Below are 13,943 nucleotides of genomic sequence, written 5' to 3' on the forward strand. Positions count from 1 at the left end.
ACAACAACCAGCTTAAGAGGAAGAAGGTACAATCATCTCTGGACTCATTGTATGGTTAGTGGCATCCCCTTGCTGCGTGAAACTTCCTTTAAAGGAGAGGAAAGAGGGAAGCCTGGGAAAGATCCCATTAGGTCAGAGTCTAGAGAATCAGGAGAATCTTTAATCACCCAGGCCACATAAAATGAGGAAGGCAAACACATAGATTCATTCACTCTATTGTAGCATAACCAACAAACGAGGAAAGACAAAGGAAGAAATGACTTGCTCACCCCTTACCTTTGGGAGGAAAGTCAAGAGAAAAAAGCAAAATTTGTTGAGAAAGTTTCAAAGTAGTTGTTTAATTGTCTGTTATTATACTTCTTTCCCCCATAAACCACAATGTGATTATTTATATATGACCTACATCATACTGACCCACATTGTACTGGTCAGTGTGTCCTTATTAATATTTGGTAAATGAAAGTATACATTTTTTAAATGAAATCTCCAAATAGATATATCCTATAAAGGAATTTGGGAGTAGAACAGTACACTAGAGCCTTTTTAATACATCTATACCATTATTTACTTCCCTAGTCATCACCTTCCTGACTTCTCTGAGATATCTGATGCTTTGATTTTTATTTGCCAAGACATTATAATTTGAAGTTAGCACTTAGAGTGCAACACATGATAGTGTCTCACTAGCATGCTTACTAAATAACAGACAATTATTTAAATATTTCTGTTTGGGAGACACGCCTTCGAATTCTGTATTTGGATATGTGTTATAAGCAACATGTTCCACATTTATCCAAAAATTCCCCGATCTTGAGATGTATTAAATAGTTGAACTGAATCCTTTTTAAATCCTACTAGTCCAGGAAGCTCAAGATATTCAGATCTATGTCCATAATGTACACACATATCTGCACCCCCACACCCAGGGGCAGGATGACCCTCAGCATGTGTATTTTGAGAGAAAGAAAGAATTAGAAGAGTGGGGATGACAGACTTTGTGGTATTCAAGTCAGCAAAGCACATTACATCTTAGATTTTCTCAAAGGGAGTTTAGTTTCCAAAAATACTACGAAGACCTTGATGTAGTGAAGTCTCACCTGTGACATTATCCTTTGGTATTTCCTATGTTTTTGCCTTTCCGATTTAAAAGTTGTGCTCCTGATGGTGTTAGGCATTCGTCAGATCTCTCTCCATCAATAGGCCTCACGCTTGGCTTGTTTACACAAGTCCTGACTTTCAGGGAACACGTGCAGCCAAAGAACACAGGAGGGAGGCCATGATCACTGTAGAGGGAGAATGTCACTGTGCCTTCTGTCACGCCCAGGATGTATGCTCCATGTCCTCACAGGGAGCGGCATCAAATGAGGATAATTACATTCATAAAATCATTTATAGGCATTCAGTCAATAGATTCTTTAAAAAATTCAGTGGCTTGACTTTATTCTTAAAAGAGTACAATGATTCTTGTTTTTAATCTCTAGTGGGTATGAGCATTTGATCGTAGACAGTGTTCAGTGTTCCTTTTTACGCAGTTTATTTTGATAGTCATCTGTTTTTTTTCACCTTCAATTCATGCTAAAAAGGCACAATCAGTACTCCTTCATTCACCTGTGGCTTGTAGAAGACAAGCTGAATCTCACCTTGGCCCTGGGCCTGACACTCTTTCTTTCTGTGACGTGCACGATCTCTGGGGTGCTGGGCCACGGGAGGGCATGCCATGGAGTACTGTATTGCCAAGAAGCTTGTTTTCTTAGGCCTTGTGAAAATATTATGAGCTCTAGACTATTGGCAGCGAATAAACAAAGACCAACCATATAGGTTGTTCACTATTCTGCTTTTGTATCACCACTGAAATAAATCTATTTTCAAATAATAGTTCTGTCAGTCTTACTGCATTAGTTAGCAATTTAATAGGGCCCATGTACTTTGGTATGAATGCTGACCATGTTAGAGCCAAGCTTTATGCTAATACAACAGTTGACCATAGGAACCTCCTATCTAAAGGTTATATAGTAAATCTTGGTTGGATTGAAGTAAATGGTCCAGGTGCCATGGTAGAGAAATGCCACCTTTATCTTTTATCCATTTATCCCTGTCAAACTATTACTTTTTCACTATTAAGCGAAAAATGTTTGATTTTGTCTAATTGGTGGTAATTAAAAATTTTAGTTGTCTTCAGTATCTCATAAGGCACATGATTTCTATAATCCACTCAAATATTCCAACATCTACTTGCATATTTCAAATGGTTAAACCAGCTTCCTCTTTGACACACTTAGAAGAGACCCTAGCTTTGACTTTTTATGCTCTCAAATGCACTATGAATCATTCTGCCAAACTCCTGCCCTTCATGTGAATGATATATTTTATTTACACTCTTAGAAAAAAAATCTATGCATGGCCATTATTAATCACTCACACCTTTAAGAATGATCTTACCTTTTAGCTATTCATCAAAATCGGTATCCTTCCTGTTAGAAAGAGACACATCATAACTGATGTACAATCAAACTGTAGATGGGTCCAAGTACATGGCTATTAGCAGAATAGATGTCTTTTCATTTTAAGATTACACACACGTGCACGTGTGTGTGCATGGCACGTGTACACACACACACACACCTCTGTATGCTGTATCTATCCTAGCAACTCTCTTTAAAGTGTCAAACTGCTAAAACCATGTCGGCTCTCAGATAATACATCACTATGACTGAGGAGCCACATATCATTTCCAAAGCCACTCCCACCCCGAGCGAGGCCAATAAGACATGAGACAACTGGATTAGCAGAGGTTCAAAGACCATCATCCATGATTTCTATCAAAAGCAAGGGAAGGGAAAAATTGGTAAATGAATCAATTTCCTCTGATTACACACTAATCTCAAGAGAAGACTACTTTGTAATTGAATTATACCTCATTTAAAAATCAAGACAATAATTTTTTCTGCTTTTGACCATAACTAATGCATGCTTTCATTGGTGAAGAAATATTAAATCGTTCATAAAATGTGTTTGAAATATCTCATTTTTTTGGTGGACATTGTCATGCACCTCTAAAATGTTGGCTGGAAATTGGAAAGATGATGCTTATATTAGCCTCAGGGGAAACCAAAATAGAACAGGGATTGACATATTTTCTATTCTCCCTTTTTCTTTGGCTACTACTATGATTTCATATCGAGATGAGGATTAGAAAAGGCCAAATGTTTGGATAGCTTCTCAAAAGTATTAGACAATACATCAAAATAAGGTGGAAAGTGCTTGAGAGTAGTATTCTGATTATACAACATTTATCTATACAATGTATATAACTGCAGAAATATTGTAAAATAAATATATCATAAAGGAGACATTTAACTATAAAGGTAGCACTTTAAAAATTACAAAATTAAGAAAAACACTGCAGTGAGGCTTTGTATCTTAGAAGATGCTAAGAACTCTCTTTTCAACAGAATTTTAACTCCCTGGGCATTAAGGAATTACTTTAACAGAAAAGAAAATAACCCATGGGGGGAAATGTAGCCAGCAGAAAAGCTGCTTACAATTTTTGATAGGCCCTAGTATAGGATAGTAGGAAGGCAAATGATTCTATGATCACTCCAAAACTCTGTATCTTGAAAGTTTCTCATTCATTAATTTTTCTTTGTTGGCATTAAAAGCTTCCAAAGAAAAAGGATAGGATATTGAGCTTGTTATGGATATCCTTCTTATTGATTTTTTTTTCACTTCATGGAAGGCAGATCTGTAAGACACAGGATCTAATCCTAATTTAGAATTTTATAAACCCTAATGCAAAAAAAAAAAAAAAAAGGCAGTCCAATGGAAGAAGTTACTCTAGGTAACAGGGATATATCACTCACCATTAAGCGTCTTAAACTCAGAGAAGCAAAGAGTCAACCTTTCTTAAGGTGTATTTAGTGAATGCTTACAATGTGCCTGGAGTTGTGTGGGTTTCTGTTAGGCATATGAATATGGTGAGTAAAGGTTTCTTTTTACGAGGAGCTCACAGTCAGGTACAAGTAACAACGTTATAATGTGGCCACAGAACCGATGGAATCCAATCCCATAGAAACAAATACTCTTCAAAATTATACTTGATGTGGGTTTTAAATGCGTTTTGCAAAAGCTACCCTACATCTTTTAAAAATGTTTTCCCGAGAGCTACATAATTTTGTGATTTTATAGATTATGCTGCTTTAAAAAAAAGCACATTTTCCTCCTGTGAGACCAGCAGTCTCATTCAATGAGGATGTTACTCTAAGGTGTGATGAATTCAGAGCAGCCACCGTCAACGTCTTCATGTTTCAGGAAGGCAAAGGCCAAGACAAAGGGATACCCCTTTAGGCTCTGGATCACTTTAGCCTGTTACGTCTCAACCCTCAAACCTGCACAAGATGCATCCAGATTAGTCAACAAGCAGATGATTAGAGATAAAACCTCTCATCTTGGGATAAATTTAATCCAGGCAGCATGTGCTCTTTGGTCATTTTATAAATATAGCATTTTAGAACAGCATTCTCAGAGATCCAGCAGTGCATATCCAGCATTGTAGCTAAAATATTCAAATAGAAATAAAAATAACTCCCCAGAAAGTTGCTGGCATTCATGTTTCCGTTGGAGAATAATTACAGAAGTCAGTTTCAAAGCTAGCATAAGAGATGTTGAAAACCACCTCTCACCCCCACAGAAATGCTAATGACTAGTTGTATTATAGTCTTAAAGCAAGGTTCCAAAACCTTCTCTTTCTTAGATTTATGGTGTCACAATTACCGGCCCTGACCAGACTCCCTGTAAGGAAACGGAGATCCCCTGGACAGGGAAGAGATCCAACCAGGTATCTCCTGGGGCAGTAGAACGTAGCCCTGAAGGTTTAATATTTCTAATCCTATTATGTTCTAATCCTATTACTGAAATGATGAGGTGAATTGCATATATTTCCTTCTTTATCTCTGTGCAATCTCACAGATTTCCTTCAATAATGGCTTTTGGCCGTCCCTCACAAACAGTTTTCCTTCTTTAATTCTTAAAAAGAATATATAGACAATCAAAGTGAAATCTGTTTATAGCAACATGCAGTGCTGCGTCTCCTTATGATGCCTCACGGGGAAACTGGCCATACAGTAGCTATGCATCCAGCCCCTGATTTCTTGCCTTTTGTTAACCCAACTTATTATTACATCAAAAATCATGGTTTCCATTGACGACAGAGTCCGACTAATGTGTGTGTTTATGTGTGTGTGAAATAGCTACACAATGAGTTATTGAGTTGTATATAGAAAAAATGCTAGGCAACTGAAAATTACAAGGATATAATGCCATCAGGGGGTTTAATGGTGACATCATAAATCACAAGAGCAAGGTATAAATGGACTGGGCTTCCCCACAACTCTAAGATGCCACTGGAGCTGTGATTTTAAAGGTTGTCTACTCTCCCCAACCACCATTCCCTTATACGTGGATAATTTGTGCAGAATTTCCATCGTCTCCGGTTCTCTCTACTTCTCATCGACTTCAGACCTTTTTTCTACAGCCAGAGAGAATCTGTTTTCCCCACTGTGCGATTAGATCAGCTATATTTAAATGTTAACACTGAATTGTCCCAAGTTAAAATATAACAATTCTAAAAATCTTGCCATTCTGGGCCAGATGTCACCCTCATGCGATATGACGGACAGGTGACAACAGACCCAAGGATTAAGCGATTTTCTCTTCTTGGATAACCATACTCCATGCATCTCTTCTCATTTCCTCTAAGAGCAGGGAATCTAATTACATAGAGTACCCCCGTTAGGACGGCAAACATAGAAATGATTTTATAGTTTTGCTTTCTTTCACATCTGAACTTCAGCGAATCCAAGTAATATTCTAATTTATTTCTGTGTCCTAAATCATTCCTTTTTCTCTCTGATGCTGTCTTACAGAGGAATATATTAACATAAAATAATAACTGGCCCAAACTTTTGTCCAAATTTAAATATGTCCTAGCAAAGCCAGCCCCATTCTAATTGCTTTTATGTGTCACTTTAAAGTAGGAGAACCATCCTCCTGGCAGCTTTGCTTTGGGTCTTAATTAGCCACTTAACTGCAAATTGGTTGGCACCCTAGTCCTTTCATCAGTTATTACCCAAATAGCATCACCGACTTCGGAAAGAGAAAGGAAAGATCCCACATGTAGCAGGTCTCTCCATCATGATTGCCCTTTAATACAAAGAGGGGGGTTCCCGACTACTAATTAAGGCTACGTTTTTAATAGGCAATTGGCATCTTATTTAATTCACTCGCAGTGCGATGTCTTAAAGGAAAAACAATCACAGTAATGTGTGTACGGTGCTAAAGAATTTACGAAATGTTTTCATCTACTTTATTACTCTTACATAGTATCTGCTTTAGCCATCTATTAATCAATATGTTTTTATTGGTTGCTATGATTTAAGATGTAGATTTTATGTCAGTCCTTATCGCATTTGCCTGTGTACCCATGAAGCTATCTAATAAAATTAACCAGGCCAATCTCCAGTATATAAGGGGGAGCTGTTTTCTTTATTTTTTGTTGCATTTCTAGGAAATGGTCAGACTGTTAAACATACTATAGAGATAGGTATTTCTTTGCAAAGCAAGCATACGTTGTTAGTGGGCAGAAGACTCAGAGGCTTTGTTCTGAGAATATAGAAATAAGGCAGAAAGAGACTACCAATAGAGATCAGATCCAAAAACTTGCCAGAGGGGATGAGAATTCAAAAAGAATGTGGCAGTTGGTTTAGTGTTTTAGCAGAATACCCTCAACTGATACTTTGCGTGCAATATGATATCACGTCCTTTGTTGATGCTAGAAAACAAGTGAGCATGGTGACTTTTTAATAATCAACACCTTTTTTTGGTGGTTGTTTTTTAACCTGTCCTGCAAACTGGTCCTCTTATTTCAGGTTCGTATAAATTTACACTTCGTATAAATTTTAAATGCAAGTACTCTTCTATTCTGTTACTTGGAGTCACTAGGAACTGTATTTGGGTATGTAAATTCAGACTTTCTCTGTCTCTCTGATAGACAGGTGAGTTGAGGTTTTGCACATCCCAAACGTCTTCTGCCCATCCCAGCAACGGGGAGCCCAGAGCTCAAACCACAGACTGACCTCGAGTGAGATTGTTCCAGGCTGCAAGTTTTGGAAAACTTGGAATTAGTGAATTATGTTTATGAGATTCATTTCTAAACTGTACCAGAGCTTATAAAATATTAGTATTTACAATATCCTGGAACAACAAACACAGCATGGAGGCAGCTGCCTCATCAGAGACGGAGCCGCAGTGATCTCAGACATTTGTCTGTTTATCATGGACTGGATTTCCTTGGCAAACAATTCAATAAGGAAGATGAGCACACTAGTCTAACGCTCTGCTCAGCACTGCAAGAAAATGTGCTCCTCGCCATCACTCCAAACGCCAGTGCTTCTACTCTGTAAGCCCACTGCCTTTAAGTTGAAGTGTGAAGAATAGCAACTTGGGACTGAGATCAAATGAAGGCAGGCCTTTGATTAAATGTGAAATGAGAGGTGTTTTGAAGAGAGCACAGATCTTTTTCTTTTTGGCCGACGTAGGCAGTATCTACAATTAAAGCTCAAAAGGAGCAGATGTACGCTCACAGGAAAGATGTGAAAGAAAAATCATTAGGAATTATTACGCTTTCGCTACCTAAAAACAAACTTGTTCCTGTGAAATATATGAGTTATTAATTCTGGCAACACTCGAGCTTTTTTCCTTCCATATGTGATTATGGAGTATCCAGTTTTTAAGTATATTATACATTTGAATTTATCCAACAAATTCTCTTCCCTAAATAAAAATGCGGTAATCTCCTAGAAGTAGTTTCATGATAATGCAATAGCTGTGAATTACTCAGCTAGCAGAGGATTTCATTTTTCTATATCAAACAAACAAGTGAAGCACTTTACCTAGCATCTTTCAAATAGTAGGTATTGACTAAATGTTTGAATAAACAAAATAGATGAGAAGAAAGAACTAGGTCTATTTGTAGCCAATGCTACAAGGTTCCACCTTTGATTTCTAAAGAATCTTACTTTAATCGCCCTCCAAAGGAAAAAAAAAATCTAATTTTGTTTAACTGTCAGAATAATTCCACAGTGCAGCTGCTTGCCCACAAAGAACCTTGAATAAAAGAGTATCCACCTGAATTAGTGTGCAGCCAAAAGCGTAAAAACAAAAATCTGAGTGTCCATTAGGACTTCCATGTGATAGATATTACCCCGGCAAAATAAAATGGACAGTGTCTTTCCCTCCCTCTGGAATGAGTTTATTCTGGCCAAAAAACACATTCCAGGATTTTTCTAATTTCCTTATTGGTGGGTTCATTTGTAAGCAGCCACAACAGTTGGCCAAGGTCAGCAAGTCAGGACTACAAAGCGTCAAGTCTCTTGAGAGCTGTAATTTTATATCAAAATGGAGGTTACTTAGGGCGGTTTATCTCCCCAGCTGTTTTTAAGCAGACAGCATGCTGACCACCCAGTGGATGAGACCAGGATGGGTGGAAGTGGAAGAGACTATTTGATGTGACTCAAAAGAAAAAAATGCAAGATTCTTGGGGAAGATTCTATCATGGCGGGAGGCCATGAAATACTTCTCTTAAACAACTTATTCTGTACTCTAGATTGTAAACCTACCTCCTGTGAGCAGCCCTTAAAAATCAAGACAAAATAGAAGACAGCCTGGAGAGTACTTTAAGAAGGGAAGCCTTGTATTAAGGTTATGTCAAGTTCATCGAATAAAGAAAATAGAGGGATCTAATCTCTTAGATATTTTTAGTTTGTTTTGTTTTCCTCCTATTTTGAATGGTATTGAAAATGCAATGAATAATTAGACATTAATTAAGTAAACCTTATGTAAGCTCTTCTAGCTTCATAATTTTATAAAACTGGATTTATAGAACTGACTCGTATAAATGGACTATCAAGTAGAATTACTATCTGTAAATATTGGAAGTAATAAGAGAGTGAAAGAATGTTGTGATTTTATGGTTTTGTTTTGTTCATGGATGAATCAGTAGCTTTTCTGATTAAATTATTAATTTAAATCTTAATTAATCCTTGTCTAATACAGTAAAGAGAATTTAGTTTACTAGGTTGTCATTAAGAGTAGAAACATGACCATTTTAATTATGTTACACAGAATGTAAACTTCGTGATATTGGGAAAACAGGTTTATTCACTACGATATTCCTAGCACCTGGAACAGTCCCTGACAAATATTAAATATTAGATAAACTATTTGCTGAATAAATGTACCTAAATCAGTGGATTTCCCTGACCAAAAAGAGACAGATAAACTATAAAACCAAAACAAACTGAGACAAATCAAATCAAAAGAGGAAACTTAGGTAGAACCCAGCAATTTGAATGTTTTAATAGATTGCCCAGTGATTTTGATGATCACCTAATTTTGGTAACCACCAACTATCTACAGTTTGGTACCATGTATCAGAAACCACAAATGAGCCCACAGACATGGAGCTCAATTAAAAAAACCCAAATGTCTTTAAAAGAGGCACATTCCATCTGGTTAATTCATATTTTTATGTCCCACCCTACTGTTGTACACAAATTCCATTTTACTCATTTTCTTCACCTGTCTGGCAACTGAAGACATGGCGTTTCTAATCCCAGAATTATGGATGCTTATAACTCAGTTTTGGCAGACTCTCAATTTATATGAAAGCTTCAATTTTATATTTATTTTTCTTTATTTTATTTTTATATTTCTTGTAAGAAAAGGAGTACATTTTTTAGATTAAAAAATAGGAAAACTCAGAAGAAACTTGAACTAGATGTCTTTCAAAATAGCTTCTAATTTTGAAATTCATTGCAAGTGGCTTCATGAAGGCCACTTATGATAAAAAGTCTCAAGTATTTAGTACATCCTTCAGGTCTCTACTATTGCCTCTGTGTAGAGAGGTATGTAGAAAATACAAGCAAAAGAAGAGGCTAATGCCTTGAGGGCTGAAAACAGATCTGCCTTCAAATGCAGGAATCTTGGTGGGTATCTTAAAATATAATGTTGTTTTAAGAAAAAGGCCCACTGAAAACTGAGACTTGCCTCCTTCAGGTTGCCAATGCGACAATAAACTCAAAAATTCCTTATTAGTTTGGAAGTGTGTAAGACTTCTACATCTGGCCGTTTCTCTTCAGCCTTATCTCTTACCTCCTTTCCGAACTTCCATCTAAATATTTTCAGTTCCTGGAACAGACCTTTAAACCTTCCCTCATATTGGTCCTACCACCTGGAATATTTCTCTCACCTCCTTCTCTTGACCAATTCCCTTCTTAGATGCTGGTAAGAAATCATTGTTTATCCCTAAGGGGAGAAGAGGTCTGATGTAATCCACCTGCTGCCATCCCAGGGGCTGGTTGCTTCAGGAAATGGTGCTCTAGCATGGACTTGGGTTCAGTCTTAGCCTCTGGTAAACATTAAGATGTGGCAGTAACTAGATTAGCCTTGGGGAAAAGGAGCCCACGCGTAGCTTGCGCTCATCCTGGCCAATCTTTTCGTAGTCCCATTGCCCAAGGACGTTTAAGCCCTGGGGTCGCAGAGGAAACAAGCTGGCTGATATCCACAAAACAAGTCATTCTATCCATCTTCTTTTTTAGCGATTCTGTGATGGGCTTTCTTTGGCCCGTAACTGAACAGCCAAGGCATTTCCCACTATCCATAAGTCCATGTATAACCATACTTCAGATCACTTCTCCTTCCACGTTAGGTGAATGACCCAGTATACTGCTCTTATCTCTCCTTGCTAGTAAGATTTCCTTTAACACTGTCCTTTAGACAAATTTCAGTGGGGATATCATGGAATGGTATATGAGTTTCAGCTACCACCAACATATGTGGAAAGGTCCAAGTTTCTTTCTTCGTTATGTGATTGTAAAAAATCCCCACCTCCAGCAGGCCATAGTTAGTTGAAGGAGAAGTAATATATGAGCATGAAATAGAAAACTGTCAGTCACAAAGTTGGTCAGAGTCCATTCAGAGCCCGTCGTGTAATGGGCACTGGGACAAGAGACTGGTGAGGCAGAGGGGACCTGATGTGTACATATGAAGTACCTGATACGTGCTCTCACCGTCTCTGCAGTGGCTGACTTGTAGCATGCACAAACAGTTATTTGTGGTTTTTATCACCAGGAGCATGATACCATCAATGGCAATGGAGAAAGTTAATTATTCTGCAAAGGTAAGGAAGTGAATCTTAGAAAGCTTTTAAATGGAAGGAGATGAAATTAAAATGGCTGTAGTAGACTGGAAGAGAAGGCTTAAGACGTGACTTTTAGGTAAAAACAGATTCAAGAGATGTAGCAAAAGTGACCAAGTATGCCTGAGAAAATAAGGAGGGATAATGAGGTAAAGAACAAGGCAGGGAATTCTGAAACGTTTTGAAGCACAGTGTGAATATCTACATGACTTGGGATCCGCTGAGAGACCTAACAGTTGTGATAGTTAATTTTATGTCAACTTGAGTAGGCTAAGGGGTTAAGGGCCCCAAAAGAATAAAAAGGTGGAGGAGGGGCAAATGATCTCTGGAATGTTCATCTTCTGCCCTTGGACATTGGAACTTCTGAGACTTAGGCTTTCTGACTCTGGGACTGATAGCACTGCACCCCCTTCAGAGTGGGAGTTACATCATCAGCTCTTCTGGTTCTCAGGGCTTCTGACTGGAACTGAATTATTCCACTGCATTTCCTGGTTCTCCAGCTTGTGGACAGCAACTGACGGGACTTCTCCGTCTCTGTAATCATGTGAGCTAATTCATATAATAAATCTCCTGTTACTTCTATCTGCATATATCCTATTGATTCTGTTTCTCTGGAGAACCCTGACTAATACAGGAGTGTAGAGAGTACTGACACTTCTAAGACTGCTAATTTGCAGAGGACTAATTTGCAGCAGTTCTTATGGGTTGTAAGTGCAAGCTGTTGCAGTAAGAGCTGTGAACTTGAAATCTAGTGGTTGGTGTTTTAATCCTGTCTTTGCCACCTAGAGCATTTTTTCTTAGTTGCAAATGTGAGAGATGGAATAGAAGGTCTTTGAGCCTCTTTCAGGCTTAATCATTATACAAGTACGATTGCAAATTAGAACCCTAGGATTCTGTGAATATCCCAGTGAGGCATCCTCCAAGTTTGACAAAAGATAGACTCACAAGGAGTGCAGGTGTGGGAAGTGCTATATAAAACATAAAATAAAATGATTAGTTGTGCAAGTGATTAAATAGCTAAGTGATCAGCTTGCAGAAATGTGATAGAGAAGATGATCTTACAGGGCATAGGGAAGAACTGTAAGAAGCTGCATTTTAATAGGGATGTTAGAGGCATTGCGCTGGACCTGAATGAGAGAGAAAGTGAGGAACAGCAGGTAGATTTTGTTGATCTCTGCATGTCCATGTATCTGGTAGATAAATTCATGTGAGCAGATAAAGCTGTTTAAAATCTTAATGTAAGCATCTTAGATTGGAGTCACAGGAAACTTCCTTTACAAATGAATTGTATGATGTGAAGTTAAAGGAAATTCTGGAATAGTGACTTAGTAATAGGAGGTAAACAATCACAACCAACCCCCCGCCCCAGCCTTTTAGCGACTGAGGGAATTATAGTATGTAATTGAAGACAGAAAGAACACAAAGGAGTAATAGTTTAGTCTAGCTAATGTTGAAGTGACATGACAAAACTATTGTTTCATGTAGAGATTTATATTAGTGACATATAAAATGATGGTTAGGAGAAACCAAAGCTTTTAAGTCAACATTGCAGTATGCAAATTAAAAATACCACAACTAGAACATTGCTTTTACTCTTTCCAAAATTGCTTTAGCTTGATTTGGGAGAAATTTGAACTATTCTATCATGGAATGGACCCAATTATGACCAGATTGGTCTTTACCTTTTGTGTAATCGAATGACTAGCTGGCTATCATCTGACCCTATCTAGCTACTTCTTCTTCTTTTCACATTTTTGGTGCAATACTATGTGAATAATATGGCATTTGCATATGAATTCAGGTTAGGCAGGATTAAATCAGAGAAGATTTCAAACACTATTTTCATTCAAAAGGTAAGTGTCAATGATGGGATGGCAGATGACTTCAGTATGCAAATATTTTGGTTTTCGTGGAGATAGGATAGATTCCAGCACAAACTACTTCCACCTGCAGAATTTTCTTAATAAAAATATAGTCATGTTGTCTTTGGTCCACTTTCTTTATAAAGACACTCAATTTTCTTCACTTCACTATAATGGCCCTGAGAAGCATTCTTCATGACTAAGGTTAAGGTGCAGGATACAGGCATAATGCCATACTATAAAACTGTAGTTTTATCCATCTGGATCAATTTTCATGTTACTATTATCCATATGGGAAATTGTAAAGAAAGCAGAAATATGACTTTCATTAGATTTGTAAAATACACTGAAATAAAAGAGAATAGATTGTCTATCAATTTATTTGTCATTCTGGACAAAGGAATGTGCCAATCATCCAACTATATACACTTCCATATACAATTGATTACTCCTAGATATTTACATCTGGATATGTTGTCCTATGAAGAAGAAAATCTTTAGTAGTGGTCTATTGTTATCTGGCTCCTTCTTCCCACAACTATGGCGTATTGTAAATTGTCTGGAAGAGTCTAGTTACAATGTTCATTTCTTTAATCTCATGTCAAACTGAAGGTTAGTTTGACCCATATTAAATAAGGGTAGAAAAATAGAAAAGAAGACATTGGTGATAAACAGTGTTTAATTCCATTTTGGAGAAAACAATCAACTCTCTTTCTATAGGATAAAGCTGAAAATGGCAAAAGCTCACACAAATATACAGTGCCGTATCATTCTCAGGTTAATAAAAACAATTTATATGCAGGGTAGTGAACAAGAGGAAAGTTATGGAA

The sequence above is a fragment of the Ursus maritimus genome, unplaced genomic scaffold, assembly GCF_017311325.1.
Source record: "Ursus maritimus isolate PB19 unplaced genomic scaffold, ASM1731132v1 scaffold_5, whole genome shotgun sequence".
In the NCBI taxonomy this organism is placed as follows: domain Eukaryota; kingdom Metazoa; phylum Chordata; class Mammalia; order Carnivora; family Ursidae; genus Ursus; species Ursus maritimus.